Genomic DNA, 13,391 nt, shown 5'->3' on the forward strand with positions numbered 1-13,391 from the left:
TCTGCTGAAGGTACTGGTGATCTGTAGTCACTCTTCATAAGTCTTACCGTCCCGTCTGTCCGTCCTTCCATCCGTCCCTCCTGACCTGACCCCACAGACAAGTAATGCATTTTCAGCCAGTCTACAGGGAAGATGAACTCGTCTCTGGAGGGATGGAGAAGGAAGGACACGGCGGCAGCGCAGAGGGCAGGCTTGTCATGCAGAGCTTACAGAGCCCACCAGATCATCACCGTTTTCACATGATGAGTAGCAACTGATCCCATGTAACCCTGCTCCCAAACAAGGCTATTATACCCAAGCTCCAGGACTTTCATTATCCCTTCTGCAAAACATATGGAGGAAACAAAATATTGGAGGATACTCCAGTGACAGCTAATAACATTACCGAAATTACTATAAATATCATCTTTAATCTAATCAAAAACAGTGTATCAAAGGCATTAAAGCTGCAGATGCTTACTATGCCAGGGGGGAACCAAATGAAGCCTTACAGATGTGTCATACTGTGAAGTTATATTTGCATAATAGAAAATGAATGCTGGTTGTATCTCAGATTTCTGCTGCTTTTTAAACCGGGGGGATCTGCACGTTACATTTAGTGAAGATCTTTTTAGGTAGCCCAAGGTTCAGGCAGACAAACGAAAGTACAAATCAGCTGCAGGCCTGACAAAAAAATTCCCAATGAATCGTCACTTTATCCCTTGCTAATTATTACCTGGGCTACTCTGTCATGTATTTGATTAGCATCATTTCTCTTGAAAGCATATTTTGCTGAACTGATGCTGACTGCGGGGTGAGAACAAAGTAACATCCATCAGTTAATTAACTGGTTAACACATTTCCTTCCTTCTTAATTTCTGCTTTTGATTTTCATTTAGCTGCTTTTAGGATCTGAATTTTCAGGAGGTTTGTTTCTGGGCAACCGGAGGTAGTGATGGGTGAGAGGGGCCCTACCAACACGACGTTTGTGATATTATTTTGCTGTTGTAGGGAGAGGATGCTTTTGTGCCCTCCTGGGGTCTCTAGCACCGTGGTGAACACTTCTGGGAAATAAAATAACAGGTGTACATTTATTAAACACAGGCACAATCCTGCTTACTGCTGGAGACATGAACAGAGACAGCACACCTCCCACCACTGGGCTCAGGTTTCCCCTCCAGTGCACAAAAGAGCAAGAGATGCTCCCGGACTTCGGCACAGCGATGCTTCCTGAGCTGGAATATTTCCAAAATGGCAGAGCTACAACAACTTGGGCTTCTATGAGCATGAACCAAGACACACCAACTGACCTGGGTGATGTACTACTTCCCTCACAGTACGCTCTCCTATGTCAACCAAGAGCACTACATAGCTGGGACTATTGAAATCTCATTAAAACAGAGAGAGTCTAATAACATTTTCATTTGACCTCATGCCAGCAGGAGGTACAGAGCTAAGAAAAGAAGAATCTGGTTGGGTTTTATGTTTTGCTTTAGGTTGTTGTCTGTTCCTCTATTTGGTCACCCTGCTCAGCAATGCCTCCCTCCAAAGACTACTTAAGCCTCAACCATGTCCTTGCCTGAGCTGTTCTGGTCTCCCAGCAGCCCTACCTCCAGCTGCCCTGGCTTTGGTCATGCTCCTGGTGACCAAACCTTTGTTTCTGGTAAAGCAATCCAGTTCTGTGTTACATATGGGTGATGCTGGTGTAAAGGATCAGCCAAGTGTTTCCCAGCCACCTCATGCAGCTGGGCTACATGGAAGGAGGTGCGGGTCCAGCAGCAACGTGTTTTGTCTCCCCCCACTCAGCTCTTTGGAAGGAGATTTTTGGGGTTGTCCTAAATGGACCATGGTGGAAATATGCGTTATCAGGGCAGAAAAGGGTGATATGGTCCTGGTAACTCGGCATGAGCGTTGTGGAGGTCCGTGGTCACCCCTGTGCTCACAAACGCCAGTAGGAACATTGCACTGAGCAGGACAGCAGAGCTCTGTCTTCATGGGGTGGCTGAGGATGGATTTCACTAGACTACACACTAGATTTTACGTGGCACGGGGCCCACATGTGGTCTCTACCGGAAAAAATGGATTTTGCCCTAAAAGATTATGTGCCTGGATTTATTTAGGCTGCAATTTGCATGAAGATATTCATTTTAAAATTAGTCCCCCAAAAGCACCAGGAAAAGAAAGAGGCTGACTGGAAAAAGGATTTCTGTTCAGCCTTAAAGTGGAAAATAATGTTTGTACTGCTGCATGCCAAATATATTAGAAGGATTTGAGATTATAATATAGAATAGGTTAATGGCAGTTTTGTAATCTAATCTGTTGTTGAATTTTTATTTTAGCAACCATCTTTCCTCCTTGGGCTTAGAAGGTTTTTGTGTTTCTGTAAACTCCAGCAGATTGAGAGAGTTCAGAGTTGAAAGCTCAGTGATTTAAATTCGCCATGCTGCTAAGTGCTAAGGCTTAAGAGCAGCGAAAAACTGCAGTGCGGAGTCTGTTACACACCAGGACTTCTCCAGCTCCCTGAGCCAGCAACCAAATCTGTCCCAGGGATTTGCACCCCGGCCCCCGTGGGCTGCTGCCCATGGGGTGCCATACGTTCCTGCTTCTTTTGCAACGGTGCTTACCAGGAGTCCCTGCACGCCCGCGCTCGGATAACTCCCCGGAGGCAGGACACAACAGCAATTTTACTTCTCAACATAGCTCATTTTCTTCACCTTCAGTGGACAAGGATGTCAAAAGGCAAGCCCCAGAAATGCAGGCCACATTGCATGGTGCTCCTGGGCATCCCCTTCTCTGGGGGGACACGGGCTGCGGGCAGCCAAATTCCTCTTGGTGCCTGTTTTCTCAGAGAGGACGGCAAGCAGAGAAGGAGATCTGCTGGTGTGGACCTCACGGGGACCGTCGGTACATGTATCCGACCCAGCAGCACAGCCCACGGGCTGGTTCTCCTGTGTGCTTTAAAGGGATGGTGAGCGCGTTGTGCTCCATTAGGAGCAGATCTGAGGTGCAGAAGCACCGTGTCGCATTGGGTTTTTCCAGCTGCGTGAGAGGACATGAGCTGACTGTGCCTCTTAAATGATGCTTTTAACTCAGCTCGACTGAAAATGTTGACAGACACAACGTGGATTTAGTACTTTGATACTTATGGGGAAAGACTGGGGAAGGAGGAGGGGGATGTCCGACTGTTTAGAAGGGGAATATTTAAGGAAGATGCAGAAGAAGAAGCAGTCAGCAACTGGTACGCCTAACCTACAAATGTCAGCTTTACAGAGTGAGTCAGTCTATAAATAACCTCCAATTGTCTCTCAGCTACTCCAGCAGCACAGCGAAAGCGCAAGTGGTTGAGAAAAATCACCAGAGGGGGGAAGAAGGATTCTCTGTCTCGCTTTTTTAAAAAAAGCCTATGCTTTTAGAAATTTCTGATTAAAAAATGAAGCAAATACCAGGCTTTCAGAAGTCTAGATACAAGTTAACCTTGTTTAATTGTATTCACTGTATTTATTTTGCCTCTATTTATTTTACCTCTGAAAGGCAGCATAGGCTGAATTCCAGATATTCCCCGGAACACTGTAAATGTAAAACATGGGTATCCTTGCAGAATTGCGTGAGAACATACCCCCCCCATCCAGCCTAGACTCCCTTTCTAGACTCAATATTTTAAATGAGAGTATTGAATATCTCTCCCTATAATTTGCATGCTTTCTTTTTTAGCAGTCTCCCTGTTCGTTTACGCCCTATGAACTACTCCTTTCTCTTTTCAGTGATCATTGAAACACAGCCTGTCTATGGCAGCATTAAATTAATCCATGATAATATTTCAGAATCATTTTTAATGCATGATCCAGAAATCTGTAGATGCTTTCTTCCCCCTCCCCCCCCATCTGAAGCCATTGCTCTACAACAGGTGCATACTGGCTTCAGATGCAGTAAAAGCCAGAATAATGCCAGCACCATTCCATCCCTGTGCACTACCATTTAGTATAGCAAACCAACCAACCAACCCAAAAGGAAAGACCTGAGACATGTGACATTGTAAACAAACAAGCAAAAATGCTTTTGAAACACATGAAAACTAAATACCTTTCCAGTGATGTATAGGACTGCTGCATACCTGCAAATGTTCCTGAGATGGAACATGCTGCTGGAGATTAGAGGAGCTATTTCTCCTGTTAATGCTACATAATTATCTGATTTAAGGTCTCCCTCCCAGCTGGGAATGAAGATGCCATGAGGTCTCTCCACTCTGGTATGGGAGATTTTCCAGAAGCTGAGGTTTTAAACAGTTAAGCCTGTAAAGTACCATTTTTGGACTTAAAACATTCCTCATCTACTCCGTTACATTCCCATTTTGTACTCTCTGAGTGAGAAAAAACCCCAGCGGAGTTCCTGACATAGACTCCTAATGTCTTGTGGATCCCAATGGTATATGCATTGCCATAGCAAGAGCAGACCGAAAAGGGCCAAGCTTGCTACTGGTGATGCTGCTGCTCAGGAAAGATCAGCTGCGAGGATGTGGAGGAGCACACAATGAGAGAGGTGAGGTACCAGGATGGGGGATGCTGCACTGAAAATATGCTGTGCCCAGGGTGGTATGATGGCAGGGGCTGGTGTCCCTCTAGGACCAGTTCCTCAGCTGGTGTGGAGTCACGAGTGCTGCTCCTTGATGGGTTTGCGCCAGTGTTAAGACCGGTCCCTCTCCTCCTAACACCGCGTGGGCAGGTCAGGTAAGGAGGACATGAATGATAGTGTCACACGAGTGACTCTTCCTCATGGGGAAGCAGTGTTAGGCACCTTCATACATTTACCCTTACCTGGGCTGTACCAGGCTTTAATGCCCCACGGTAGCATGCTGAATGCGTCAGAGCCTGGGAATGCAAGGACAATGCAGGACTGGTGGCAGTAAGTCACACATATGGGCACACTGGAAAGAAGTGGCACAAAGCACTATTAAGCTGTTAGTACCTGATTTGAATTTTCCCCAGATTCACTGGAATCAGCCCCAGAGATGGACTCCCACCATGGAAATACAGCTAGACTTGGGCAGACCACCAGGTTTGGGCTTCAATCGTTCAAAATTTCAGTGTTGCAGGAGCTCCATATGTGGCTCAAACATGCCAGATGGCCTAAAACACACACTGTCCTGAATACTCCAACACCTCTCCCGCCCTGCAAAGCCACCGAACACCAGGCATACAGTAAACACAGAACTGAATCCCCTCGGATGTGAGCTAGTAACGGCAGAATCAAGTACTCGGTTCAAGAGATCCATTCTCCAGTTTGTGTGGCAAATTGATTTGTTTTACTCACTGATGCCCACTTCCCTAGTTCATTTAAATAACACCTCTCTGGGAGGGCTGATGGCAGGAGGCTTTGGTGACCGAGAGCCAGAGCTGTTTATATTTACATCATTGGTCTGAATCCAACAGAGACTGATAGTGAAAGAAAATATTAGCCATCTGCCCAATGCTTGACAGCCTTGCTAGCAATAAAACCAAGAACGGATTAGATACGGAGGTTGTCTGAATATCCCTTGCTAGGGTTGGCCTTCCAGCTTGGAGAGGGGCTTCCTTGACGAAGCGGAGCTATTGGTCCTCTTGCCACCCTTACCACCTGCTGCCAGATCAGCAGGCAACTCCAGCAGTCTCCACCAGAGACTCAGCTTTTATGAACACCGACTTGTTAGCAATATTGAAGGAAAAATATTGAAGAGGGAAAAAAATGGCTCTATATAAGCCATTGCTCTTACAGACAGCCAGTCTGATGCATCACACTGTTTATGAACTAACAGATGCCACACAATGTCCAGTATTTATGGCTGCGCTTACAAAGGCGCAGTTGGAAGGTAGACCTTGCCAGTTACTACATTATTGCAGTGTTCTTCCTTGCCAAAACAGAGTCCTGTATTTTAATATTTCCTACTTGCAATTGCATTTTACCACATACTAAAATGCCTCGGCTGTAAAGATAATACTTTATAGCCTTAGACCTGAGGTGTAGGTAGTTCCCATACTCGAACTGTCGGCACCACCAGCGGAGGCACAGGAGGTGGAAGGCAGCTGCCTATGGCTTTGCTTCCCCTTTGCCACTGCAGCTACAGCAGAGGGATCGCCTTGCCATGTGGGTCACTTCTCTGCCTAAGAGACTGCCTTTGAATCTGCTGTCAGTATTGAGAGACTAGTGGGACCACATTTCACTAGTTAAAACCTCTCTTCTTGGTTTGACTAAGTAGATAAAATATCTAAAAGCTGATTCAGAGGGTGGGTACACCTGAGAATAGATGGTGCTCTGGAAGCTGTTGGGCTTGTAGCAGAATCCAGCAGCAGGGATGGGTAAGGAGAAGATGGTGTTCCCACGCCCAGATGGACAACATGGCCCGTCTCCCCTGGCTTGGCTAGATACCACGCTGCTCACCTGGGAAGCAAGGGGAAGGGCAGTATGCCACGCTATGGTCTGGGGCCCCTTTGTCCTCTGCTGTCCAGGCAGAGACCCCCAGCCCACGTTTGTGCATGTGCGTGTTGGGAGGGCACAAGTGCGCGGTGGGGTCGCAGGCCCAGCCCTTTGCAACCTGCCAAATAAAGGGTGCAGGAGGAGCTGCAAAACTGATTGCTCCTGGTGGCAACTGGACTCCCACCGACGCGGAGTGCGGTGGGCAGCACCGCGCTTACAAGCAAAGCATTTCAACTGCAAGCGGTTGTTGGGTGGCAACGTATTTGTCTCTGCTCGGCTGGGCCAGTGTGTTTCAATAAGTAATATCCCTTGCTTCTCACACAGCGTTCCTGTGGCTAAACGTTTGCACCGTCTTGCTTTTATTGTGTGTCTTGGCCAGAAAGGTCCCTACCAGAAATGATGGACTTACATCGTACCGGCTACACTTTATCACATAAGGCAGTAATAAATGCATGGAGAAGTACCATGCCTCAGGACAATTTAGGCACTGTGCAAAGGTCACTCTCTTCAGACCCTAATTGCTCAGCAGAAGTGACATTTAAAATGCATATCATTAAAATCATAACAAATTTATTTACCTCCTCCCTTATTGGGATCGTTTTTGCATACATTACACGTTTGATATATTGCATGCTATGGAGGTCAGAGTGTGTTTGCATCATAAAATAATGTCTCGTGGAATCACGATGACACGGGATGCCAGGCTCTGAATATTACTCATGCACTGGCTGCTCTTGTAGGAGCTGTCACAAAATCCCAACAGCCGGAGAGGGCCAATGCTCTCTGAGCTTTGTAGGAAGACAGTATGGCGGCTGTTTTAAGAAGAGCAGGTAATATTGCAAATGTAGTGGGCAAATAATATGGTGAACTCTTCTGGACAGTGAAAAGAAAGTTGCAGCAAGAAGCACATAAAAAAACATGTGCATGTGCATCTCTGACTCAGCTCTGAAGCATTTCTTCAGTGCTAGCATTGACATACATATATACATATGTGTGTATCTCTGTATCTTTCTTTCTGTCTCAGAAGACAGCATTCAAGCCAATATTTTTTAGGAACTGGATATACTGCTCGTCTAACATGTCTAATAGGTGTTTTCTCTCTCACTTGCCATTAGACTTCAAACACTGCATTTTAGCTTCATCAGCCTGAAAACCACATTCACCATGAGAGCTGTTATCATAGCACCTCTATGTTCCTATTTGCTATAATATGATTAGTTGAAGGCAGACAAGTTAAAAGTAAGTTCAAATAAGACAGAATTATTTCAGGTAGCCTCAGTATTCTCTGTTTCACTTATGTGCATTCATTTCTTTTGTTCATGGAGTTATTTACTTACTTTTTGGTGTACTTTGGGACACTTAGAGCTGTGTACCGTATAAGAGAAAAAAGGTTTTGTGACTATAATCATGACAGCCTGATGTCAGTGCCAGAGGTTGAAGGAGATCTAGCCTGCCTTCTTAACTAAGATGAAATAAATCTAACTAGGTATTTCTCCATGTGTTTAGCTCCCTTCTTCTACGCAGAGACTGTGGAGGACTGAGGAGTCATATGCTCTCCGAAAGCATGCAGAAAATGTTTATTTGCTGCTTTACAAGGCCTGAACCAAAGCCTACTGGACTCTTTCCAGTCCATTGAATTTTGGTGGTTTTTTTTTATTAAAGCTGGGAGAATGTTTTTGGCAACTAATGAATTTGTCAAAAAATGTAGTTTTGAAGAAGCAACTTACAGAATCGAGTCCAACTTGGTAAACAAATTTAGCTGGGAAAGATACAGAAAACATTCATAAGAACATAACTGAGACTTTCCCTGTTTCTCTTTGGAAATTATATATTTGTTCCACATGTGACATTATTTAAAAGCTACAAAAAGGGGTCTAGGCTGATTAGACCCTGTAGAAAAATCTCTTCATTTTCTTTGGTTTTCCAGACTGGCCACTGAACAGATGTGTTCTATGTGAGTTTCTTACTCTTTTCCATCCCATCTTCTCTGTTCGTATCACTTTTGCTTGCTTCTTGTTGGCTGTCTTCATATTTTCCACTGCTCCTCCCTGGCACGGATTCAGCTGAACAGATTCTAAGTTACTAATCTCCAAATTTATTGCAAGCAAAAGATGCCGTCATTGGCTGGCAGCAACCTCTGACATTATAGCTTATGCAAAATATAGCAAACACTGGTGGCTTGCTGTGCTTTCCCATATTGAACTCAAACCACACTGTAAAGTAGACTAGAGGTAAAATCTGTAACCTGTCTGAGATTTGCCAATGGTCCAAGGTACTATTTCCTCTTCACTATGTATAGGGAACAGTGAAGAGCCAAAATGGAGTAGTCTCTCACCCATAACAGAGCCTTCAAAGTGTAACCCTTCGACCCTTCAATGTTGCTGCCAGCTAAACCTACAGGATAGTATCCCATGCCTCTGTCAGGCAGGATTCCCTCTGATCAAAGCAAGTCAAGTCAGTGAGGGTTGCATTTTTCATTTCTGTGTTGGCCTGTTGCTGATTCTGGTAGATGTGTGAAGAATGTTCCAGCCTGAGACCAGGATCAGACCCGAAGTTCTTGCTTTTCCTGGACACCCCCTTTCTGAGGTCCCCAGTCCAGCACCCAGATGACCCTTGCAGGGGGCTGGATGGAGGGGGGGGACGGGAGGCGGCGGGGACGGGAGGCAGCTTTTGCAGGCGGGAAGGCTGGCCTGCAGACTGGCATCCTTCTCCCAATCCAGCTGTCACACTCCTGGCAAGATCACTTGGCGATGCCAGCTTGCGGCTGCGGTGCTGCATGGAAGATGGGAGCACGAGCGCGGCTCCCCATGGGGCGGTTTGGCTTGCACCACAAACCGGGAGCAAGCTCTGGAGCTGGCTGCCCTGCTGGTTTTGATTGACTGCAGCTGCTTGTTTGCTCTCAGCTAGGTTGCTTCTGGAAAGCCTGTCCGTTTGACCTGTCTGCCTCCTTCCTGACGCTGAGCTTCTTCTCGGCTGCCTCATTTCCTCCCTGCGAGCGTAACAGAGGCAGCCTGAAATCTCTCTGCCCGTTGGGCTTCCAAGTGACTTTCCATCTATTTAATCTATCATTAAAACTTAATGCAAGGACTTCCTTTCAGAAAAAAATCGAGGAACAGAGCATTCCTTTCCTTTTGTGATGTTGCCTGATTTTTAGCAACTACGCCCAGATACTTGTTTGACATCTATAAATCAGAAACAAAATGAAATGCCCATACCAACCACGGCCAGGAGTTTCCCTGGGACATTGCTGTTTCTTTCTTTCCTTTTTTTTCTTCTGCACAGCAGGAGTGAATGGCATAATAGTGGATATTGGAAATAAACTCTTGAGCAGTGGAAGGGCCATCATTAGTGCTGACAAAAGCATCTTTTGAGGCTGAGCCAAGATCAAATAAATGAGAACTGGTAGGAGAAGCTGTCGTGTTTATGAACAGCCTATGAATGTGAGGTTCAAGTTACCTTTTTTTTTGAATCAATTAACTTTTGTGATACTCTGTATAGATGGGTCTAAGCTGAGGGTTTCCCTTTGATTTCAGCAGAGATACCTTCGTCCCAAATTATTAATTATTTCTCCTTGGGTGGAGCAAGAGGCTTCCCCTAATTTACTTCCAAGCTGTTTAACTCTAGTCATCACTGTCCTTTCCCTCCCCTCTTTCACAGCTCTCCCACACCCAGACTTCCTCGCTGAAAGCACCTGACAGGCCAACCTCACATCAGAAGGACAAGGACACACTTATTTTCCTGTGAAAACACAAGAGGAAAGAGCTGGACTGCTCTTTTCAAAAGGGGATTTGTCACGATATCTCTGCTTCCACAGCCAAAATGTGCACTGACCACAAGGACCCTGCTTTCACCTTCATCCATGGAAGAATTTAATTCATCTTTCCATATTGGCAGGCGAACAACATTTCCTGAAGAGAAAAATAAATGTTAATTTCCAGAGGTAATTAACAGTCGCTGAATGAGACTAAAGGGCTTTCATCAAAATTACCAATCAGCTCGAATTTGAAGAGATTCTCTCCTCCTCATTGCTTCTTCATCTCATTCAGCCAGTCCTGCTGAATTAGTGCCTAATAGAGTCTCAGACATATTCATATCCTGTCAAATTCCCATCCTCCCAAGGAACTGTCCCTTTCAAATGGTAATACAGAGGGCGTATGATGTGCACTCGTTGCTATTTTGGATTTAACAGCTGGCTGCGTTGCACCAAGGGTAGCTGCGGAAACTTAAATAAGGGATGTGTGTGTGTGTACACGTGTGTGTGTAAACGCCCACTCTTTTGCAAATGATACCCTTTATCTTAAATAATGCTCTCCTTATAACTCTTTGCAAGCTAATTCTCTTTTTAGACCGCCATGGCCGCCAAAGGAGAGAGCAGTACAGCTTTACAGCAGCCAAGAGCAAGGTCTCACCCCAGGACTCAGCTGTGCAACTCCTTTCTCAAACAAGTTCCCGCTCGGCAGATGACTAGGGCCGTCATCAGTAGTGGGGCACTGGTGGCCCTTGTCAAGACCTAAGGGTTTAAGAAAGGCTCTCTTCAGGCTATCCTCACCTTGGCCAAGTGCAGGACAGCTCCAGGGGGTTACTCGTTATTACGTGGCTTCAGATGTTCTCAACGCAGCTCAACACACACACATCGGGGTGCCTGGGCGAAGGGACCGATGGTCTCAGGGCTGGTCTCCACAGAGCAGTATGAGGACAGAAAGTAGGAGTCCTCCCAGGTCAGTGTAATATAAAACATTCCCTCCTCCTGCTTTGTTAAGTATTTTGGGCCTGAGCCAAAGACCCGTGGTGTTCGCAGGGACATTTCCACCAACTCCAGCTGGATCTGGCCCTGTAATACGGAAATCTTGGCGGACCCCATGGTGACAACCAACAAGGAGAATTTCTAGTGAAACCTTTCTGTGTGCTGTACCAGGGCACTTCTGGAGACAGCACTAGATGGGCACAGAGCATGACCTCCGTTAACAATATACACTACACGAAAGCTAATAATTCCGGCTAAAGCAGATTCAAAATAGGATGCTTGAAGCAAAACTAATGCATTATTCACTGCTTGTTGGGAATACAAGAACATAGAGATAGACATCTGAGCCTTGGGCCTTTTCTGAGATGTACTGTACACGAGCTCAGTGGGCTTATGGCAGTACAGTGACTCTCACTGCCATAGATTTTTCATTACTAATAGTATTTAAAATCTTGCCCTGTGATCAAATAAAAACAAAAACGTGTGCATATTCAACTTTGCTTTCTAGTCATATACAGTGATGAGAGGTGTTTCTAATGCTGTATTCATTTCCTTGGTGTAAAATATGCCCTTCTTCCACCTTTACATTAAATCAGACAAGTATTTGGCAAAAGTCACAGGGTGAAATAGTGCAAAAATTGCCAATTTCTCAGTAGGTAGCTGAAAACAATTCTGAACAGAGCACCAACCCCGACACAACATGCAGGCCCTGCTAACGTAGTGCTTCTCAAAAATAAAGACTGTAAAAGAAGGAGAAAAATATGCTGTTTTACATACTCCCGATATAGAAATAAAAATCTTTGTAAAGCACTTCAACAGCCATTGTGAGAGCAGCATTGTAGAAAAATTGGTTTGGGATTCGCCTAATTGCATGTAGACAGCCTGCAATATAGACACCTGCCTCTGAACTAATCACTCTCTGGTCCTTTTGTGGTCAACAGAGAAACATAGACACTTGGGGGAGTGATTTATCTCTTCCTAAAGTAGATGTCTAAGAAAGGTCAAATGAATTGCATCCTAAAAGTGCCTATTTCTCTCCGCTGACCATAAAGGTTGAAGAGTGACTAGCTCAGATGTAAATTAATACACCGTAGACATGCAAGCCTGTGGGTTGGTGGGGAGGTGGGGGATGAAGTGCACCCCTATACCCCTGTCTGCCACAGTGGAAAGGTCTAGAATAAAGACAGAGAACTCCTCCTCCTCTTCCCCAAAGACAGATTTCCAGGTTTTCATCAGATGAGATATTTTTGGTTCAAGGTGTTTTGCCGTACATCAGCTGAAATGGTATTGTATGCCCTGACCTGCCCCACAATATCATGTCAGACAGATAAACTTCTTTTGCAGGTGCTGCTACGAAGAAGAATCTCACACAGTTTTGGATCCCAACAGTTCCAGCAAGCAAGCCTGATTTACAGCACTGGTGAAGCCTTCTTGGAGCCAGAAGCAGCTTGACTGGATCCCAGTTACCGTTTTACAAGGTATGTCTTGTCAACATGGTTTTGAGGCCAACTTCTGATCCTAGCTGATCTTTAAGTGAGACTGCAAATTGGCTTTAGTAGCACATCTTTTTTATGGCAAATTCTCTTTAAGATCTCTTGGGGGGCTGACATGGGACCCACTTTCTGCTGGAAAACAGGTTGAACTGTAAAAAGCAATGTAATTTTATGCATTACTGTTATCCAAAATTCTCACTTGTTAGCTTCCCTATGGATTATCCTTTTAAAAAGCCACATAGTAATGTACCTGGCTTACCTGTGATATCTTTACTCTTCTCAGTAACTGCTTTCAGGACAATCAAATTATGATATGATTTCTAATGAACACTCATACATTTAATTGAAAAGAGAAACAATTGTGAGAATGGCGTTACCTGCAAACACTGTGCTTCATTTCACTATCCTTGAGTTTATATTTTTCATGTTTCATCCCAGAAATATTGCCTAAAAAGCCAGCACTTGAAGTTCAGATGATCTGAGAAAAAGGCAATTTTTAAATGTAAAAGAAAAGCCAAAATACATTCATATCTGTTAGCGTGTGCTCTTTTTATAAAGTAATTTAAAAAATAAAACTAGATCAGGCTGACAATCACTGCATCAAAAATCAGTAGGTACTATGGTCACATTACAAGCAACAAAGCTGAGCTTGGTGATTTATGATAATATCGCTAAAACCTCTTGATATATTTAGCAAGTGGTAATGGTAAAGGTTATAATTCCTCTGA

Source organism: Gymnogyps californianus, chromosome 1 (genome assembly GCF_018139145.2).
Source record: "Gymnogyps californianus isolate 813 chromosome 1, ASM1813914v2, whole genome shotgun sequence".
NCBI lineage: Eukaryota > Metazoa > Chordata > Aves > Accipitriformes > Cathartidae > Gymnogyps > Gymnogyps californianus.